This window comes from Anabrus simplex, chromosome 7 (assembly GCF_040414725.1).
Source record: "Anabrus simplex isolate iqAnaSimp1 chromosome 7, ASM4041472v1, whole genome shotgun sequence".
NCBI lineage: Eukaryota > Metazoa > Arthropoda > Insecta > Orthoptera > Tettigoniidae > Anabrus > Anabrus simplex.
In genome coordinates, this window is record NC_090271.1 from 160,539,629 (window position 1) to 160,558,398 (window position 18,770).

The following is an 18,770-nucleotide window of genomic DNA, read 5'->3' on the forward strand; positions in this document are numbered from 1 at the left end:
TGAATGTTCCCCAGAGCATAATTGAGCTGCCGCCAGCTTGTCTCCATCCCACAGTACAGGTGACAAGGAGCTGTTCCCCTGGAAGACGATGGATTCGCACCCTCCCATCGGCATGATGAAGGTATCAGGATTCATCTTACCACGCAATGCTCTGCCACTACGCCAACGTCCAGTCACGATGGTCACGTGCCCATTTCAGTCGTAGTTGCTGATGTTGTGGTGTTAACATCGGCATATGCATGGGTTGTCGGCTGCGGAGGCTCATCCTTAGGAGTGTTCGGTGCACTGTATGTTCAGACACACTTGTACTCAGTATACCCCACTGGTTCACACAGTAATAACAATCTGATTCTGAGGTTGATCTGGTTAACAATGGAGTCTCTGCCCAGTATTAAAGTCTGATGTTAGTTCTGCCACAGTTCTCCGCCTGTCCTGTTTTACCAGTCTGCCCAGCCTACGATGTCCGACATCTGTAATGAGGGATGGCCGCCCAACCCCTAGATGTTTCGACGTGGTTTCACCTTGGTTTCGCCACTTGTTGAAGACACTCACCACAGCACTTCTCGAACACCCGACAAGTCTTGTAGTTTCCGAAATGCTCGTGCCGAGCCTCCGGGCCATTACAACCTGCCCTCGGTCAAACGCAGATAGATCGCACGCCTTCCCCATTCTACACACGGACAGCATGCTCACTGATACTACATGTACCACGTGTGTGTCTGACTAGCAGTCATTCCTCGTCAGGTGACGCTGCTGTTGCATGGATGGATTTATATCGATAGTAGGTAGGTGGTCATAATATTCTGGCTGATCAGTGTACGTGTATCATTTTCGGAAAGTTTACAGAAAGATCTTCGGCTGCTCTTTTCATTTAAGCTGCACTATCAGTAAGTAGAGCCAATACATTGTCGTATTTTACACCTTTTGGACAAAGGAAATGCATAGCTTCATTAAACAACCTAGCTACAGTGACATGGTTTTCAGCAGGGAATTTTTTTACATCCTAGTAAATAAGCAGTTTTGTCATTCTTCAACACACCAACTACAACATTTCCTACTTTTCCGCCACGTGAATAAGTGATTTTGTCAATGCTCGCTCACAGTTTCTCGCTATCACATACTGCCCGAATTCTTTGTGAAGTTTCTTCGTAATATTTTGGAAGGTAGTTTTTTCTTAATGTGGATTCATCTGGAGGCTCAAAATTAATGTATTTTGTTAGGAAATTTCTTAGTCCCAGATTACTTATTTTGCCAAGAGGAATGTCGGCGCAAACAAATGCTCTGCATAAATCTAGATAATACTGGGAGTATTTGGATGGGCCTACATTTGAAGTAGCTGGTTCATCTACTAGTAATTATCGCGAAAACACACGTGAAGCAGCCGCAATATGCTCATTTCCAGACAAATGCTGGGTTACTTGAGAATGTTGATCTGCACTTACTGTTTTACCACATGGTTGGCAAAACAACACATTTCCATTGGTAGTGAAAATGTTTTTAAATTCCTCTACGTATTTGTGAAGACGCGATCTTGTACTTGACTTCACTTTCGGCATTGTTCTGGAGGTTACGCACGCATTTATGGTGAATAACTGTTTCAATAAAAAAGTAATAGTATAAGACACTGAAAGATATATTTCCTCTCCCTTAGAAATTCAGAAAAAAATACATGATCACAGGAATGATAAAGGGACCCGAACAACTAACCTTACTTTTAGGAGTGACACAATCCCACTAAGAATATCTTTCCAATCCCCAGTGCGCAGTGTAATTTACGGTATTCCCCATTACCTTATCTCTCTGCGATTGTCTTTCACTGACATTCTGTAAATAAAACCAGAGCTGGGTGACTAATATGAGTGAGTTGGAATGCTAGCTAAGGTGTCAGTGACCAGAAAGTCTTTGAACTTCAGGAGGGAAGTCCATAAATAGCCACAACATTCAGAATTATGACGTAAGATACGAAGGTCGATCAAATATAAACAGGATTTTTGTTCCTGAACATCAACCATTGGTAGGACTGGCTCCGCGCTTCTGCTATGTTTAGGCAGGACCGTTAGGAGTGGGGAGAGCGTGCTGTTAGATATTTCCCGCCATTTCATCAGTAACCCTCATGATGTTGGAGTAACAGGTACACCCCTCCATTGCGCAACGTATAATTATAAAATTTCTTGCTCGTAAAGGAGTTACAGCGGCGGAAATTTGCCAGAGATTGACTGCACAGTTTTATGATCAAACATTGTCAAGGACGCATGAGCCTGGCAAAAAAAGTTCAAGAAAGGACGAGAACGTGTGGAAAGTCAGCAACATGATCACCATCCTCGGATCAGCATTACAGATGAAAGCATTCGTGTGTTTAAAGACATTGTTGACGATGATCAACGGGCGACACTATCAGAAATTGCAGAACAAGTCAAAATCAGTTATCGGAGCTGTCAAGCAGTCATCACAAACGACCTACACTTCTGTAAAGTGTGTCCAGATGGGTCTCTCGCCTTTTGACCGAAAATCTGAAGTTGAGACGTTTGGAGATCTGTCAGAGGATTACAGCAAGGTTTGCGGAAGAGGGTGATGCATTTTTGAGTTGGATCGCCACCTGCGACGAAACATGGGCCCACCACTACACTCCCAAATCCAAACAAGCCAGTAAGGAGTGGTGGATGAAAGGGGAGGCAGCACCAGTGAAAGCCAAGACTCGACTGTCAGCTGGCAAGGTTCTTTCGATCGGCATGGCATTTTGCTGATTGATTTTTTTTGCATGAGTGACGCACAATCAGTGCTGCTTACTACTGCGAGCTGTTGAACAAGGCAAGGGTTGCATATCACCACAAAAGACAAGACCAACCGATTCGATAGGTCATCTTCCTCCACGACAATGCGGCCCCATACTGTAGTTCTGTCTCCAATCTACAGGAAATGCACTGGACTACACTAAATCATCCTCCTTACAGCCCGGACTTATCGCCCTGCGGTTTCCATTTGTTCGGACCGCTTAAAGAAGCTCTAGGAGGGCAATGATTTAAAGATGACGAGAGTGTGGAAGACTTTGTGCGCAACTGGCTGGTGACACGAGCGTGTTCTTTTTACGATGAGGGCATCAAAAAGCTGCCCGTATGCCAGGACAAATGCATTTCCAAACCAGGAAACTATGTGAAAAAATAAATTGTAATTGTCTTCAGTTTTTCAATAAATTAATTTAAATAACAAATAAAACTGTTTATATTTGATCCCTCCGCGTACACCGTTAAAAAACAAGACCATAATCGTAAAATGAGAATATGAACACCATTTTATAACACAGTAGCATTTTAAATTTTATTGAGTAACAAATATCGCTGATTGAAAGAAGAGAAAAGTTTTACGTAGTGTTTATAGACTTCACAAAAGCATTCAACCTCATAAATTGCGAACTTGTGACTCAGACGCTGGAAGAAACCCTAAACAGAAACAATGTGTGGACTGAAACCATAAAAACGATAATACAATGGAATAAAATAAGAATCTCTGACAATATATCACTCTCAGAACCGATACATCAAACGAACGGAGTATTGCAGGGTGACCCAATTAGCCCGTTACTTTTCACCCTGGCAGCAGAAGAAATAATGAGAATAACCCATAAGGAAGACGTAGTATTGTACGCCTACGCCGATGATATAGTGATCGGATCAAAGGACATCACAAAACTACAAGACACGATAAAAGATATGGAGGAATGGTGCTACAAACACAATTTGAAATTAATACCTCAAAAACAAAAATGATGATATTTATGCAAGGAGGAAAGAGCCCAGCAATGGCAGAAATCTTCATAAAGAGGCAGAAAGTAGCCATAGGAAACAAATTCAAGTACCTTGGCATTACTCTGCAAACAAGTGCCAAATGCTTTATAAAGCATGTAACAGAGAAAGCAACACAGGCATACGGGCGATGCACGAAATCAACTACATCACAACACTCAGCCTAGAAATGGCGGTGGCACTATTTAGATAAAAAATCATGCTTATACTAACATATGGGATAGAATTTATGTAGCCGTACCTCACAGAAAAGAACCTATCCTCTCTAGAAACAGTAAAAGTTCTATACATAAAAAGAGCGGTCGGAGTATCCAAGACAACAAGATCAAGACTCTTCTACATTCTAGCGCAAGAATCTTTCCTCATTGAAGACTTCAGAACACACCTGACCCTACCCAACACCAGAGCATCAGAAAATCTCCTAGCAACACTCAACAAAAAAAAGAGAAGACATTCCTTCAGAATTCTTTGGAACTGGGGCCATGATAGACCGGACATGGAACACATCCAGCTTCGAGATGAGGCACGTGTTCAAAGGATTGGCAGTACATGGTTTCCACCATCTAATTTGTACCAACACCTCATACCATGAACCGGTAGAGACATGTAAGTGCAAACTATGTGGATACATTTGTGAATGTTACCACATAGAACTCTGCATCAAAAGAACAAAAACAATTAAAAATATGCAAATCAAGGCACAAGCGTGCGAATACAGTGTGTAAATGTATTACTTTTTCTCTTTTTCTGTATGGCTATTTGGCTGCAATAAATATATTATTATAAATATCGCTGATTTATGTGCTTATTATGGATTTTCTTAAAATATGTATTTACATAAAAAATTGTGAAAATATGTGTTTTTATGTCAAATAAGATTAGGTTTTTACATTTTGGGATACAGAATAGGAATAATAAATGTTGTAAATTGTGTTAAAACATGCACAAAAAATGTAATTACATAAAAATCCATTCCCTATTAATAATTGTTACGGAGTTCTCCGTGGTAGTTAGAGGTGAAAGAAGGTGCTGGGATGAACAGGTCTCAACTTACGAAATTAAAGTTAATTTAAAATTCAACAAGGTTATATTTCCTTTTCGAGATCAAGAAATAACAAGTACAACAGGAACTTAGTTATATAGCAACAAAATAAGAATATACAATTACAGTTTATTAATGTATTTTGGGCTTTGAGTTCCAGAAACACAATCCCTGAGCAATGAGCCCAACTTTACTTATACACAAGGTTTAACAAAGGGGCAGAAAACCCCAATCATGCCCAGGAGCACTCGCTCCCTATTACTCAGTAAAGCCTGCTCGAGGCACACAGAAACCAAATTTCAGAAAGAGCAACCCGCTCTCAAAGTTCAAGCCTATCAAAGGCCACACCAAATTCCACCTTCAAGCTGTCCTCCAAGCACATGAAAACAGGGGTAAAAATACCCAACCTACTGAGGCCTATTCAATAAAGAAACAGGACAATTACATGGCCCCCAAAATACCAACTTGAGAGGAGGCGTAACTGCACTCCTAATACACTTCTTTAAAACCTATTTGGCACTACGCCACTTATGCAAGGGCTAATCCCATACTACGGAGGTGACACGATTGAAAAATGTTATGACATTACGAGTAGAAGGGAAACTGTTATAAAAATGTAGTCACCTCACAACAAAATGAATGGGAGCTCGAGAGGGTTAGGCACTCTCTATCCCAATTTGTAGTTAAAGAAACAGAATTTATACCAAGTGTCTTTTACATTTTAAATATAGGTTACATGAGGAAAGTTTCGAACCCGCCCCGAGGGTTAAACTGCTGAGCTAGCAAGAAAAGAAGTTATAAAACGGCCATTACCTGATGGTTGAACTGCTGCCCGAAGAAAGAGGCGCTTCCCGCCCCCTGCTACATAATCACTCAAAGAAAGATGTTACTGAAGTGGCGAGGAGACCAGAAAATCAGCAGTTTATATACTCTCGCGGAAGATTCAAGACGTTTCATGAATGATAACACCCGCCCACAAGCTTTTTATTGGACGGCCAAAAGATTACATGTCAAAACTGGAGAAGAAAACCAGGATTGGTGGAAAATTAATTACAGAAATTTGCGATTGCCCAATTTCAAAACTGCCAACTTAAACAATGGCTGAAAGAAATTTAATAAAGAACAAACTTATAAATACTAAATTTCTTCAAAAAAAGGTTCCTTCACTTCGCACTAGGGTGCACAATTGTAGTTCTTAAGAGGTGCCATCTAGAAGAGAATGTTCACACTTCTTACTACAGAGCAAACAAATACACATCGAAACTGACATAGTTCAGAACACTTCAAAATTTACTGTAGAGACATCTTCAGAGAAACTTTAGAAGTAACATGGTGGTTAAAGTTCAGGCTTCCTCCAGTAGAGGAGTTTCAACTGGCGCAATGTTTGAATTAGCGGCCCGGAGGTGTACCGCCCGGTACAATAATAATCATATGGCCTCAGCTATCATGTGCAGACATTTAAATTTGACGCCTAAAGCCTGTCTGCTCATCAATTTCGACGTTCTGTTTCACTCTAGGCCTACTAGATGGCAGACAAAGTAAACCGAATCTCTCTTGGGCATTTGTGGCTGAGGTTTAATTTTGTCGGGTAAACACCAAATGTGTCACCAGAGATCTGTTGCATACCAGCATCATATGAGAAGGAGTGTCGAATGGACTTATTTCCGACCTTAAAAAATCCAACTGCCTCTGCCATGTTTGATCCCATAATCTTGGGATCCAGAGACTGACACTCTACCATTGATCCTGATAAAGGGTTAATGACATCCAGGGGGATGGGGAGGGGCAAGAAGAAAGTTGCCTTTACAGTCTTGTGGTTCGATTGAAAAATATCTCGCCCCACAGAAATAGCTTAAGGCTCAGTGGAGCAAAGCAGGTAGTCAAGAAGACTATCCCCACAGGTGTTCTCAAGGACATACTGGTGGAGGCCTCGGCCTGTAATATAATGGTCGAGATACCACTCGTTGAGGCTGTTAGAAAAGACGCCTTGCGCGGGGGAATTCCAAGATAAAGGTTAAAGTCACCCAGTATAATGACATTAGGATTCAGATTAATGGCTTTCATTACAGAAGAGAGCATATTTCAGAAAAATTGAGGGTTGATCGACGTGATCTGTAAAAATAAGCAAATAGGTATTCGGTATGGTGAAATTTCACTTCTACCCAATCGGATTCACAGTCACTACTTAAATCAGTATGTAGGGTTGCGTGCCATTTGGATTTAATGGCCAGGAGAGCCCCCCCCCCTACATTGAGATCCATGGTCCATTATAAAAATGGAAAACTCTTTGGAAAAAGGGATTCCTCACAGTCAAGAATTTTGTTTTTGTGAGGTAGATATTCTGATGGTAAACTGAGAATGTACTGCCACCATGGGTCTGGTGTTTATTTCCACATCACCAGCTAACAGCAAGAATGTTAATAATAAACTTAAAGTAGACCGGGTAGGAAAACCAAGATAATTTACTGGAGGCTGGATTCGAAGCCAGTGTTACAAGAATGCAAGGAAGGTTTGCAGTTGGCAGGGAAGGAAAGTGAAACTCACGAACAGCAGTCAACCAGTTTCCAACTTGCTGAGGTATGTTCCATGTGGAAATGGCGAGTCATACACTTTCCGCAAGAGAAGCTTGGGCACGCCAGTGGCTGCTGTAGGATGGATTACAAACAGACATTTAAATTGTATAAACACATTTCTGTGCACTTCACCACACACAGAATTACTGCCTGGTCATCTAGATGAACATTACTATATTCTTCTGGACACACTATTTGTTTAAACATGAAAACTCATACAAGAACACAAGAGGATAAACACACAGAGAATTTAACTTGCTGCCATCCTGTAACTTGTATTGTATATAGTATAGTGTATGCCACCCTTTCTCTTTCTATATCCTGAACCTGCTTACTGTCTATTGTTTGAAATGTTCCACTAATCATATCCATGTACTTTTATCTAATTTTGTTGTCCTGGTGATTTTCTACCCTTATTCATCTGCTGACAGAGTACACTTTCTCTATCAGGCCTAGATTTACTTAGTTCACTACAGATCAGATATCGATCTGTATCACAAAAATGTCCCTGGATTACATCAAGCAAATTCTGGGGCTGTACCCTAACAAATGCCATGGCCGTTTCCTTCCCTCTCCTAGCCCTTTTGTATCCCATTGTCATCCAAAACCAATCTGTGTTGGGTGTGACATGAAGCAAATAGTAAAAAAAATATTAAAAGTCCTTGGAATACCACCCCATTTGTAAGATTTCCTGAATTCATAGTCTGTTATGATATACTCTTTGATGGATTTATTGCCCCCACCCTCCCATGCAAAGCAGTGAATAGCCTTATGCTTGAAGTGTGTAGGCTATTCCTAACTGCTAATCCCATACTAGCACAGAGTCTAGTAAACATTTCCCATTCCTTAGATTCCATATCTTCCCCACATTTATCCATCCCCTTGTCATATCCTTCATTCCTATTTCAACTCACACTTTGAAATCGCCCATTAGCACTGTCCTATCCTTGCTATTAACCCTGACTACGATGTCATTCAGTGCTTCATAAAACTTGTCAACTTCATTCATATCAGCACCCTCACATGGTGAATACTATGGCAGTTCTTGTCCTAATTCTTCCAACCGCTAAATCTGCCGCATCATTCACTTGTTTATGTGTATAACCGAAACTATGTTGCATGCAATGTCAATCAATCAATCAATCAATCAATCAATCAATCAATCAATCAATCAATCAATCAAGCACTATCACTAATGATCTGCATTTAGGGCAGTTGCCCGGGTGGCAGATTCCCTATCTGTTATTTTCCTAGCCTTTTCTTAAATGATTGCAAAGAAATTGGAAATCTATTTAACATATTCCTTGGTAAATTATTCCAATCCCTAACTCTCCTTCCTATAAATGAATATTTGCCCCAATTTGTCCTTTTGAATTCCAACTTGATCTTCATATTGTGATCTTTCCTACTTTTAAAGACACCACTCAAACTTACTTGTCTGCTTATGTCATTCCACGCCATCTCTCCACTGACAGCTCAGAACATACCACTTATATCACAAATACTTAAGGCCATCAAAGTTCTAATGGTGAAGAAGAAGAAGAAGAAGAAGAAGAAGAAGAAGAAGAAGAAGAATAAGAATAAGAAGAAGAAGAAGATCCATTTTGGTTTTAGACGCTCACATTTTCGAGACTGACCATGCTATAGTCTTCAAAACTGTTATTTCTCAGTGTACTTAACAAAACTTTCTGTGCCTTGTCCTTATTTTAGATGTTCTTGTGCAATATTTTAAGAGATCATTATTCAACATTATTATTCTATATTTTATAAGATTAGATAGGTTCCAGCAGAATGCGATCTCAAAACCTTGTTGCCAATTCTAATGTTTAAATTCACCATGTGGTTAAACTATCTCGCTCAGCGTGTGCCAAGAACTGTTCAGATTACAGAACAATAGCCATTCCATCTCATGCTTCTAAAATCCTACTGACAATACTTAAGGGCCGAATCAGCAGAAAAATCTATCAGAATTTAGATGATGACCAGTATAGCTTCAGAGCAGGTAAGGGTGCTAGAGAAGCAACTCTAGCTCTGCGTCAAATCCTGGAGAGAAGACTGGAAGTTAACAGGAAAACTTATGTAGCTTCGTTGATTTAGAGAAAGCATTCAACAAGGTTGAATGGAAGTTCATATTTCAAACTCTGAGAATGTTGGGTGTGATTGGAAAGAGAGATGTTTGCCTTTTAACGTGTATAAAGCCCAAAGCACAGAAATAAACATCAATGAAATTACACATGTTTCAAAACAGGAAAAATCTATCGTTAAATAAGCACATAGGAATTGAAACCAGGAAGAAATTTGTTAAAATCTTTGTTTGGAGAGTGCTAACTTACGGTTGTGAGACCTGGACTTTGGGAAAACAAGCACAATCAAGAATAGAAGCTGCAGAAATGTGCTTCTGGAGAAGACTGACAGGGACGAGTTGGACAGAAAAGAAGACTAATATCCAAATCTTGAATGACGTTAATGAGAAACGGACCTTAATTTATTCAATAGAGCAGAGGAAAGCTAAATTTCTTGGACACGTCCTACGACATGACATCTTTCTCCAGAATGTCTTTGAAGACAAGGTCTCAGGGAAGAACTCGAGAAGACCGCATCTCTCATACCTGAGGGAGATGAGATGAGATGGGATGGGATAAGAATGGATTGGACGGGATGGATGGACGGACATGAGTTTTTGAACAACATGGAATCACCTGGAGTAGCCTTAAACATCTTGGGGCAGACAATTGTGGTACCAATCATCCTTCTCAAGAATATGAATCCTCCTTCCCTCTGCACTGGAACACGACTCTCAGTAAAGAAACTGATGCCGAATATTATTGAAGCCACCCCCATGACTGGACATGCGGCGGGCTAAATAGTATTCATTCTTCAGATTCAAATCATCCCTTCCGATACAGTTTCTATTTAGACATCAGCAGTTCCCTGTTTAAGTTTCTGTATGTGCATCAACAAAACACAAGGACAATTGCTAAAAGTTTCAGGACTCGTATCTTCAGAAACCGTGCTACTCCCGTGGTCAGCTATACATGGGTTGTTCAAGAGTTGGAAAGGTAAACATACTATAAATCTTAACTCCGAATGGAAGGACACCTAATATAGTTTATCCGGAAACTCAATGAGGAAAAATTAGTATATCTTAAGTATATTTTATATTATTTGTACCATCCACCAACCCAGTTTCTTAAGGACTGAAAGTAACAATATAATAAAAATAATGTAATTCATGCAATTTATGTAAAAGTAATGTGTGTTAATAAACATAAAGTTTCTTGTTTCACTTTTAAATAAATATTTTAAAAACATCTAACGGATGAATTAATAAACGCGGACAAAGCCGCGGGGACATGCTAGTAGACAATTAAACTTGAATGGAGTATCCATTTCATTTTTCAAAAACGTCTATCATTCAAGTCAAGAATTTATTTTGGAAAATCAGCTAAATGTTGACCACATCATAGTTAGTAACTACATTTCTCAGCACCTCAACTTCGAGATTTTCACTTTTATTTCAAGGATTTAATGAAGCTAAGGCCTATGTTTTTAAAAAAAAGTTAATATGCCCTTCACATTCAATGAAGCACAGTGTTTTCAAACTGGACATTCTCTTCATCAAGAGGCACTAATTCTTTACGGATTTCTGAAAGATGTGTGGTGGTTTTAATATGTTTTAGCCCCATTCCATTGAACAACATAATTTTTTTCAAGATCACACTACATGAAAATGCACACCTCCCTATGCGATAATCAAAAAACCGAACCAAACCCCCATGGCACTACAGCCCTTCAAGGGCCTTGGCCGACCAAGCGACCACTGCTCAGCCCGAAGGCCTGCAGATTACGAGGTGTCGTGTGGTCAGCACAACGAATCCTCTCAGCCGTTATTTTTGGCTTTCTAGACCGGGATAATTAATCAAACAAGTGCTTATGATGCAACAGAGGACTCACGCACTCATCACCAAATTTATATGCAGTGTTTTTAACATTACATTTTTATTATAAGAATCATTAATTTTAAGAGTGCATTGGATTTAAAATGACATTTCACATTTTTCAAGAGACATTAATTTTAAGGATCCTCATAAAGGTTCAAATGTTTTAATGTATGTTTTTTTATGTATAAGAGAATGATCATTCTTTACCATTAATTATTTGTCAACTGATGATTGCTTGAAACAAGCCGAAATGTATACTGACAAATTGTATTGGTGGGTATTTAAGTTGTATTTGAGTTGAACACTCACTTGAAATCAAAACGTTCTCGTCGGTGTTGTAGTCGTCTAGTGTCCAAATTGAACCGCTGTCGGAGGTAGGGACAGTGTTTTTGAGAAATAGCAACTGCTTTACTTCTAAATTGATATTTTGGCTGATTTTGGCTCTGGTGATTATGCACTGAAACATAGACATCCAACCAATCCGAAGCTGCCATGACTTGGTTTACTTTATATAGGGGAAAATACTTCAGTGGAAAGTTTTATGTAGAGCCTCCAACAAAGAAATTGTACATTGAAATGGTGCTCTCAGTACCAATTAGAAACCTTAAAAGTCCTGTTTTTCTGGTGGACAAGTAGATGAGCTTTTCACTGAATTGCTCCTGTAGCTGCATAATGTACTGTTTGGCCCTCAAAAGGAAATCTTTGATTTCAGTAATATTCTGTAAAATCAGAGCTTTCTTAAAATATTTACCCCTTATCTCCTAGAATTTGGAACATCAAAGAGAATATTAAATATCGTTATAAATTCTGCTGTAGCCTCACAACCCTGGAAACCTTGAACAATACAGTGAGCATCACAAACAGATTGACTCAAAACTCGTGCAGATAATTTGACCTTCATTTTAATTATCCTATAATTTATGTGTGAATTCCTGATTTTGTTCCCTAGGTACATCCCTCGTTCAACATCTCAATAAAACTCCACTGAATTACCTGACCTGACCTATTATGTAAGTATTTCCTGTCACCTAAAGTGTTCCTATCCAATTTTAACATATGGCAAGGGTCTAGAAAAAAATAAACTGGCTGTTTGGTAACTGGGTGGAGGAAATGAGTAACCATGTTATTTACATCAAAGTTACAACTCAGGTAATCAGCAGAAGCAATATTTGTTGCAGCACCATCAGAGGTCAATAAAGTTACTGTCACATCAGAATCTTGCAGCAATGTCTAAAGTATCCTAAGGGAATCTTCCAGGAATTATTCACAAATACCAAGTGAAAAACTAAGGCTTCTGAAGCTAATGCTGCTGATTCATCTACATTATTAATACCAACACCTACAGATCCATGAAATATATTACCATCCCATTCCAAATGTTTCCTTATAGCCATGGAATCAAATGACCTAAGTCCATGAAAAGCCTCAACACAGAAGCCAGGATTAGCATCTACACTTTGATACCATCGAGATGATGTTCTAGGGTGTGGAAGACAAGTATCAAAAGTGTTTCTTACAAATGAATATGCCTTCGGAGAAAGAAAATATAGAGTAATGGCAAATGCTTTTAACTTATCATCATACAGCTTTTGCACTTTGTTACATGAAGCCTTATATTGTTGTTTATACTGACACAATGAGGTATCTGACAAACCACTTAACATAACACAGTACTCATTATCTACCAGAGCCTTCTCTGTAGGACTGTCTACAGTCAAACAGTCAACACGGCCTTGTACCATAACCTAAAGAGTAATAATTAAGGAAGATAATCATTACAAAATACAAACAACAAATACCCGAAGACTGGAATATACTGTACATAGACTTTTTATTCAAGACCAAGTGTTTTGAAAAAAGTGCTTCACCATAGACGCTTGAAGATATTTTTCAAATATGTTTATTAGTAAATAAGTTTTTTTAACATTATGTAGACACGAATCTTAATTTAAGTATCCTTCACACAAATGCCTGAAGACTGTTACAAACATTGACTTTTTATTCATGCCACCTAGCATTATTACGAAAAGTGTATCACCACAGATGCTTTTAAATATTTTAAATATGTATATTAGTTAATAAGTTTTTTAACACAATTATAGACGCGAATTGTAATTTAAGTATCATCCACACATATTACCTTACCCCCAAACTTTCCCCAACCCCCCGACCCCCTCCCTTCTTTTAGAGCACCTAGAGCAATAGTTTTTAGAATCCCATGGGACATAGTTTTAAGGTTTAATGTTCTTACTGTCCAAATGTTTTCATTTAAACTATCTTTATACAGCTGAAGATGACCACTAAGTGGTCAAAACATGTTCTGTGTGCTAATGTATTTTTAATTTTGCCAAAGGCAAAAAATAAAGTATCGATTAGGTGGTTTTAAAATTAATTTCTTGATTAACTGCTGGGTGGTCGTTGATGCATGTGGACATGCTGAAATACGTCTGCCCAACTTGTGTGATGGGATTTAAGTCGGGGAATGGCCAGGCCAGTCCATTCGCCGATTATTCTCTCGTTCCAAGAGCTCCTCCACCTGCGCTGTTTGATGCGGTCATGCATTGTCATCCATACAAATGAAGTCCAGGCCGAATATGCCCCTGAAAAGGCACATATGGGGATGGAGTACACTGTCACAATAACACTGACAGGTGAGGGTACCCCATTCAAAGATTTGGAGGTCGGTACGTCCATGCAGCATTATGCCTCCCCACACCGTAACACTTGGACCACCAAAATTAACATGTTTGACAATGTTCCTGGGTGCATTACATGTTCCCTCCTCTCGCCAGATGAGGGTACATCTAGAATCACTACTCAGACTGAATGTGCTCTCATCCGAGAAGAGCATGCGACCCCACTCCTCATCGGTCCAGACCTGATGCTCTTGGCCCCATCGCAAACGGTGCTGCTGATGTGCGGGTGTCAATGGAATACAATGTAATGATCGTCGGGCAAACTGACCACCCCCAAGCAGTTGTCTTGCCACTATGGAGCATTTGATTGGGTGCCTTGCGGTCTTGTTAAATGTGGTTGCAATTGCACCCGCTGTTTGACGCGAGTCTCTTCTTGCTCGTTGCACAATGTAGCGGTCATCTGCTGCTGTAATTGACGGTGGTCAACCCCCTCCTCTCCTTCAGACAGCAGTGCCTGTTGTTCGGAATGCTCTCTATGCACGTGAAACAATGCTGTGAGCAATACCAAACTCCTGGGCTACAATTGTCACACTTTGTCTTCTTCCAGTTTTCCAATGATTCTTCCTCATGTGAAGTCATCCAAATGTTGTCTCCGGGCCATGTAGTAATGAATAACACCGCCCCAGTGCACTGTAACAGCTCGCTCATTGAATCACACTGTCTTGTCCCGTTCCTTCAACTGCCTCATTTTGTGAGCCATTTGTCACTGACCTCATGCCAGGTTATGCACGTGTGGGAGACCTCTGGCAACATGTTACCGCACTTTCATTCATTTCCACCGTGTAGTTGATATGTTATGTTGCATCTTTCTTATCCTTAAGTTTTGCACAGCAGTGTATATCTATTCCTTTCCTTACAGTACAATACTTCTACAATTTAGCTCTAACAACTCTTGTCATCCTACTTGACTTCCAACTTCCTGTATTTTCATCAGCGTGCCCTAGTCTACCCTATTTCCTTGAATATACCTCCTAATAACCCTTCTATACAAACGTACCTATGCATGTCAAGTGAAGGCCAACTGAGTGCAGATCTCAGTCAACTATCCACCCATTAGGATCTGCAAATCTTGCCCGTACTTTCCCATGTACTCACTGTTTAGTCCCATTTAAATCCCCAATCACCCTCCATTTAGTATCCCTCCTACACTCTATCTCATTGATAATAATTTCCTCTCCCTTAAACCCCCTGTAGGTGGGGGCAGTAGGATACCACCCACGGTATCCCCTGCCCGTCGTAAGAGGCGACTAAAAGGGGCCCCAGGGGCTCTGAACTTTGGAGCGTGGGTTAGCGACCATGGGGCCCTTAGCTGAGCCCTGGCATTGCTTCCGCTTACTACTTGTACCAGGCTCCTCACTTTCATTTTCCTCGTAAAACGGTACCATCACCACCGCTGCCATCATGGTTCCCCTAGCAGAGTCTGGCATTGCTTCTAATTACTTGCGTTAGGTTCCTCACTTTCATTTTTCCTGTGGTCAACTCTTGCCGTAGTGATGACAAATAATCCCTGGCGAAGCAGCCAATATTCTTCTATTTTGTTCCTTTTCTCCCACCGCCGCTGCCACAATCACCGTCACCAGGTCCCCTTTTTATCTTTTGTCTCCCTTTTTCTTTCTTTTCTTCCTCTCATGACCTTTTCCTCCTCTTTCTTCCTATCTTCCTGCCTCTCCTCCTTTCCGTATTCTGTAACACTTCTCTGTTCCCAGTCTCCCCTCTGGTGTTCTCCCAGCAGTGACTCATACCAGTTCGTCACCAATACCTCTCCTGAAATCTCTCCCCGAGTAATTTCCTTAGCCCTCTATTTCCTTCCCCTTAAAACGTTGGTCCACATGTCTTCCACAACTTCTTCCTGTCCTTCCCCCCCCCCCCTCCCTTCTTTTTATAAGTTGCTTTACGTTGCACTGACACAGATATGTCTTATGGTTATGATAGGACAGGAAAGGGCTAAGAGTGGGATGGAAGCAGCCGTCGCTTTAATTCAGGTACAGCCCCAGAATTTGACTAGTGTGAAAATGCAAAACTACGGAAAACCATTTTCAGGGCTGCCGACAGTGGGGTTCGAACCCACTATCTGAATACTGGCCGCACTTAAGCGACTACAGCTATTGAGCTCGGTCCCCTCCTTCTTGTCTTACCATACCCTGCACATTGAGGGAGATCTAACACAGGGAAGTGATACAGCGGGAGAGGTAAGAGGAAAGGGAAACATAGAGCAAAGTAATAATAATGATAATGATATTAACAAATTTCCTTCTTTTTTTAATAATATAATACAATACAATACATTAGCTAACACTTGAAAACAAATAGGTTGGTCTTTCAAGCAGATTTCCTCGTCATCTGTGAGTCCGTAGGTGACTGTCCAGCCCAATATGGTAGGCACCCGTTTGCCGCTGTGATGACAGATAATCCCTGGCAAAGCAGCCAGTATTCTTCTATTTTGCTCCTCTTCTTTTCTACGTTGCCTTTTTTTCTCTATTTGCCTATGGTTTTCTTCAAGAAAATGTGTGCCGCGATGAATTAATGATCTCCAGGATGAATGGTTGAGGGCTGAGTCCTTCTAGTTGTTAACATAAATGTGACACATCTTTGTATTAGCCTGTCCCTTTGTTCTACCTATGCACTAACAGAAATTAAAACTGCCCTTAAATTATGAAAGATTGAAAGCACACAGGAAGATGTTTCAAATAATTACTCAAGAACTTTTGTAACTATGCTGGAGACTTAAAAATACAAATATCAGAATACAGGAATTGGCTGATTAATTTTTTACTTGACCATATGCCAACAGTGGAATATTTGAATACGAAGAACAGTAATAATCATCAATGCAAAGACCATTAACTATCTTGCTGGTGAAAAATAACATATGTATACTCTTCTTTTTAAAATAAACTTTACTAGGCTATCATATTACCTATTGGCTATTACATATGAGATAAGTGCGACAGATTTCGAAGTGCTATACAAGATACAGTGTTTAGTACCTAGGGCTGTAGGAATGTAAAATATTGCAGAAGGAACTATTCAGTGTAATAACCTGTCTTTATAAATATTCTACCAACAAAACTACAGATATTTCAATTTTAAAAAATTGAATATTATTTGCTCTTTTCGCCCAACCCAGAATTGAAGCAAAGTAAACCTAATTTGCGTAACTTTGTGTCGATAACTTAATGAAAAGAAAACAGAGTTTATTAATAATTGATACGCTCAAACTTAACACTTCTACATTCTGATAAATACTGAATTGAACTGAACTGTTCACAAACAAAGAATACAAAGACTCAGTCGATATCACAGAGATCCCGATAGATGGTACTGCTCTAATAGTTAACAATAGTAACCTACAGCATTTAACTTACCAATACCAACAGAACTACTCAATGCAAAATTTTTTTAAAATGTCACTAATCTTGGTTACTTCTACTATCACAGTATTTATTGCACTACCGGGCGAGTTGGCCGTGTGGTTAGGGGCGTGCAGCTGTGAGCTTGCATCTGGGAGATAGTGGGTTTGAACCTCAATGTTGGCAGCCCTGAAGATGGTTTTCCCTGATTTCCCATTTTCACACCAGGAAATGCTGGAATCATGTTGGTTAAATCCCGTCTATATTGACTTATATTCAATTTCTTTGAAACACTTTTCCGCCTTGTCAATATTTTACATTTTTTTAATAATTGTCTACTGTACATATTTCCAGAGCTACTACTCTCTTCTTCAGTGGTGCCAAAACATCAACTTAAATCCCTGGACTTGATACGTTTGTACAATCCAGTCATCAACATGAAACAAATTATACATAAATATTGAAATCGTTAAAATATTTCTTTGTGTCTAAACTGTTGACTTAACTTACTATGTCATTTAGTAAAAACTTTAAAAATAGAATAATTTTCAAACCATGAAATAAATAAAAGCTATTAAGTTAGTCACTATATACTAAAATTAAAAATCTGCTCTGCTCTTGAAACTTCTCCTTTACTTAAGTCCTAATTTACACCTAAAAAAATAAAATAAAAATATTTATTTGTGTCTAAACTGTTCTCTTACAATGTCATTTAGTAAACACTAGGACTTAAGTAAATGAGAAGTTTCAAGAGCAGAGTAGATTTTAAATTCTAGTATATAATGACTAACGTAATAGGTTTGATTCATTTTATGGTCTGAAAATTATTCTATTTTTAAAGTTTTTACTAAATGACTTACTAAGTGTAAGTGAACAGTTTAGACACAAAGAAATATTTTAACGATTTCAAGATTTATGTATAAATTGTTTTGTTGATGACTGGATTGTACAAATGTATCAATTCCAAGGATTTCATTTGATGTTTTGGCACCGCTGAAGAGGAGAGTAGTAGCTCTCGAAAAGTGTATGGTAGATAATTACAATAAAATGTAAAGTATTGACAAGGCAGAAAAGTATTTCATAGAAAATGAATAAAACAAATTGTAAAACAATAAATAAATAATTGCACTTACTGGATCACTCAGATACAAAATTAATCAATTTTTCTTGTTTATTATTATGCAGAGACAAATCTCCTTCAACAGCTGACCGTTTACAGGCACGTCTAAAAATTATATATTGTTACTGTTATTATAATTATATTAGGATATTACAGTATACAGAGGTTTGACTGCCTTGCTTTTAATATTAGAAAAGGACCACTGGTGTGAGTGACATAGACGATGTTGTTGTTGTAGGAAAACTGCA

The 18,770-nt window shown here is 39.2% G+C and overlaps 1 protein-coding gene across 1 annotated transcript in view; it reads left to right on the forward strand.

The window, feature by feature from the left end:
* The window catches only part of LOC136877402 (4-hydroxybutyrate coenzyme A transferase), a 231,767-nt gene that overhangs the window by 159,560 nt on the left and 53,437 nt on the right, over positions 1–18,770 (forward strand). The gene's annotated exons all lie outside the window — the stretch shown is intronic.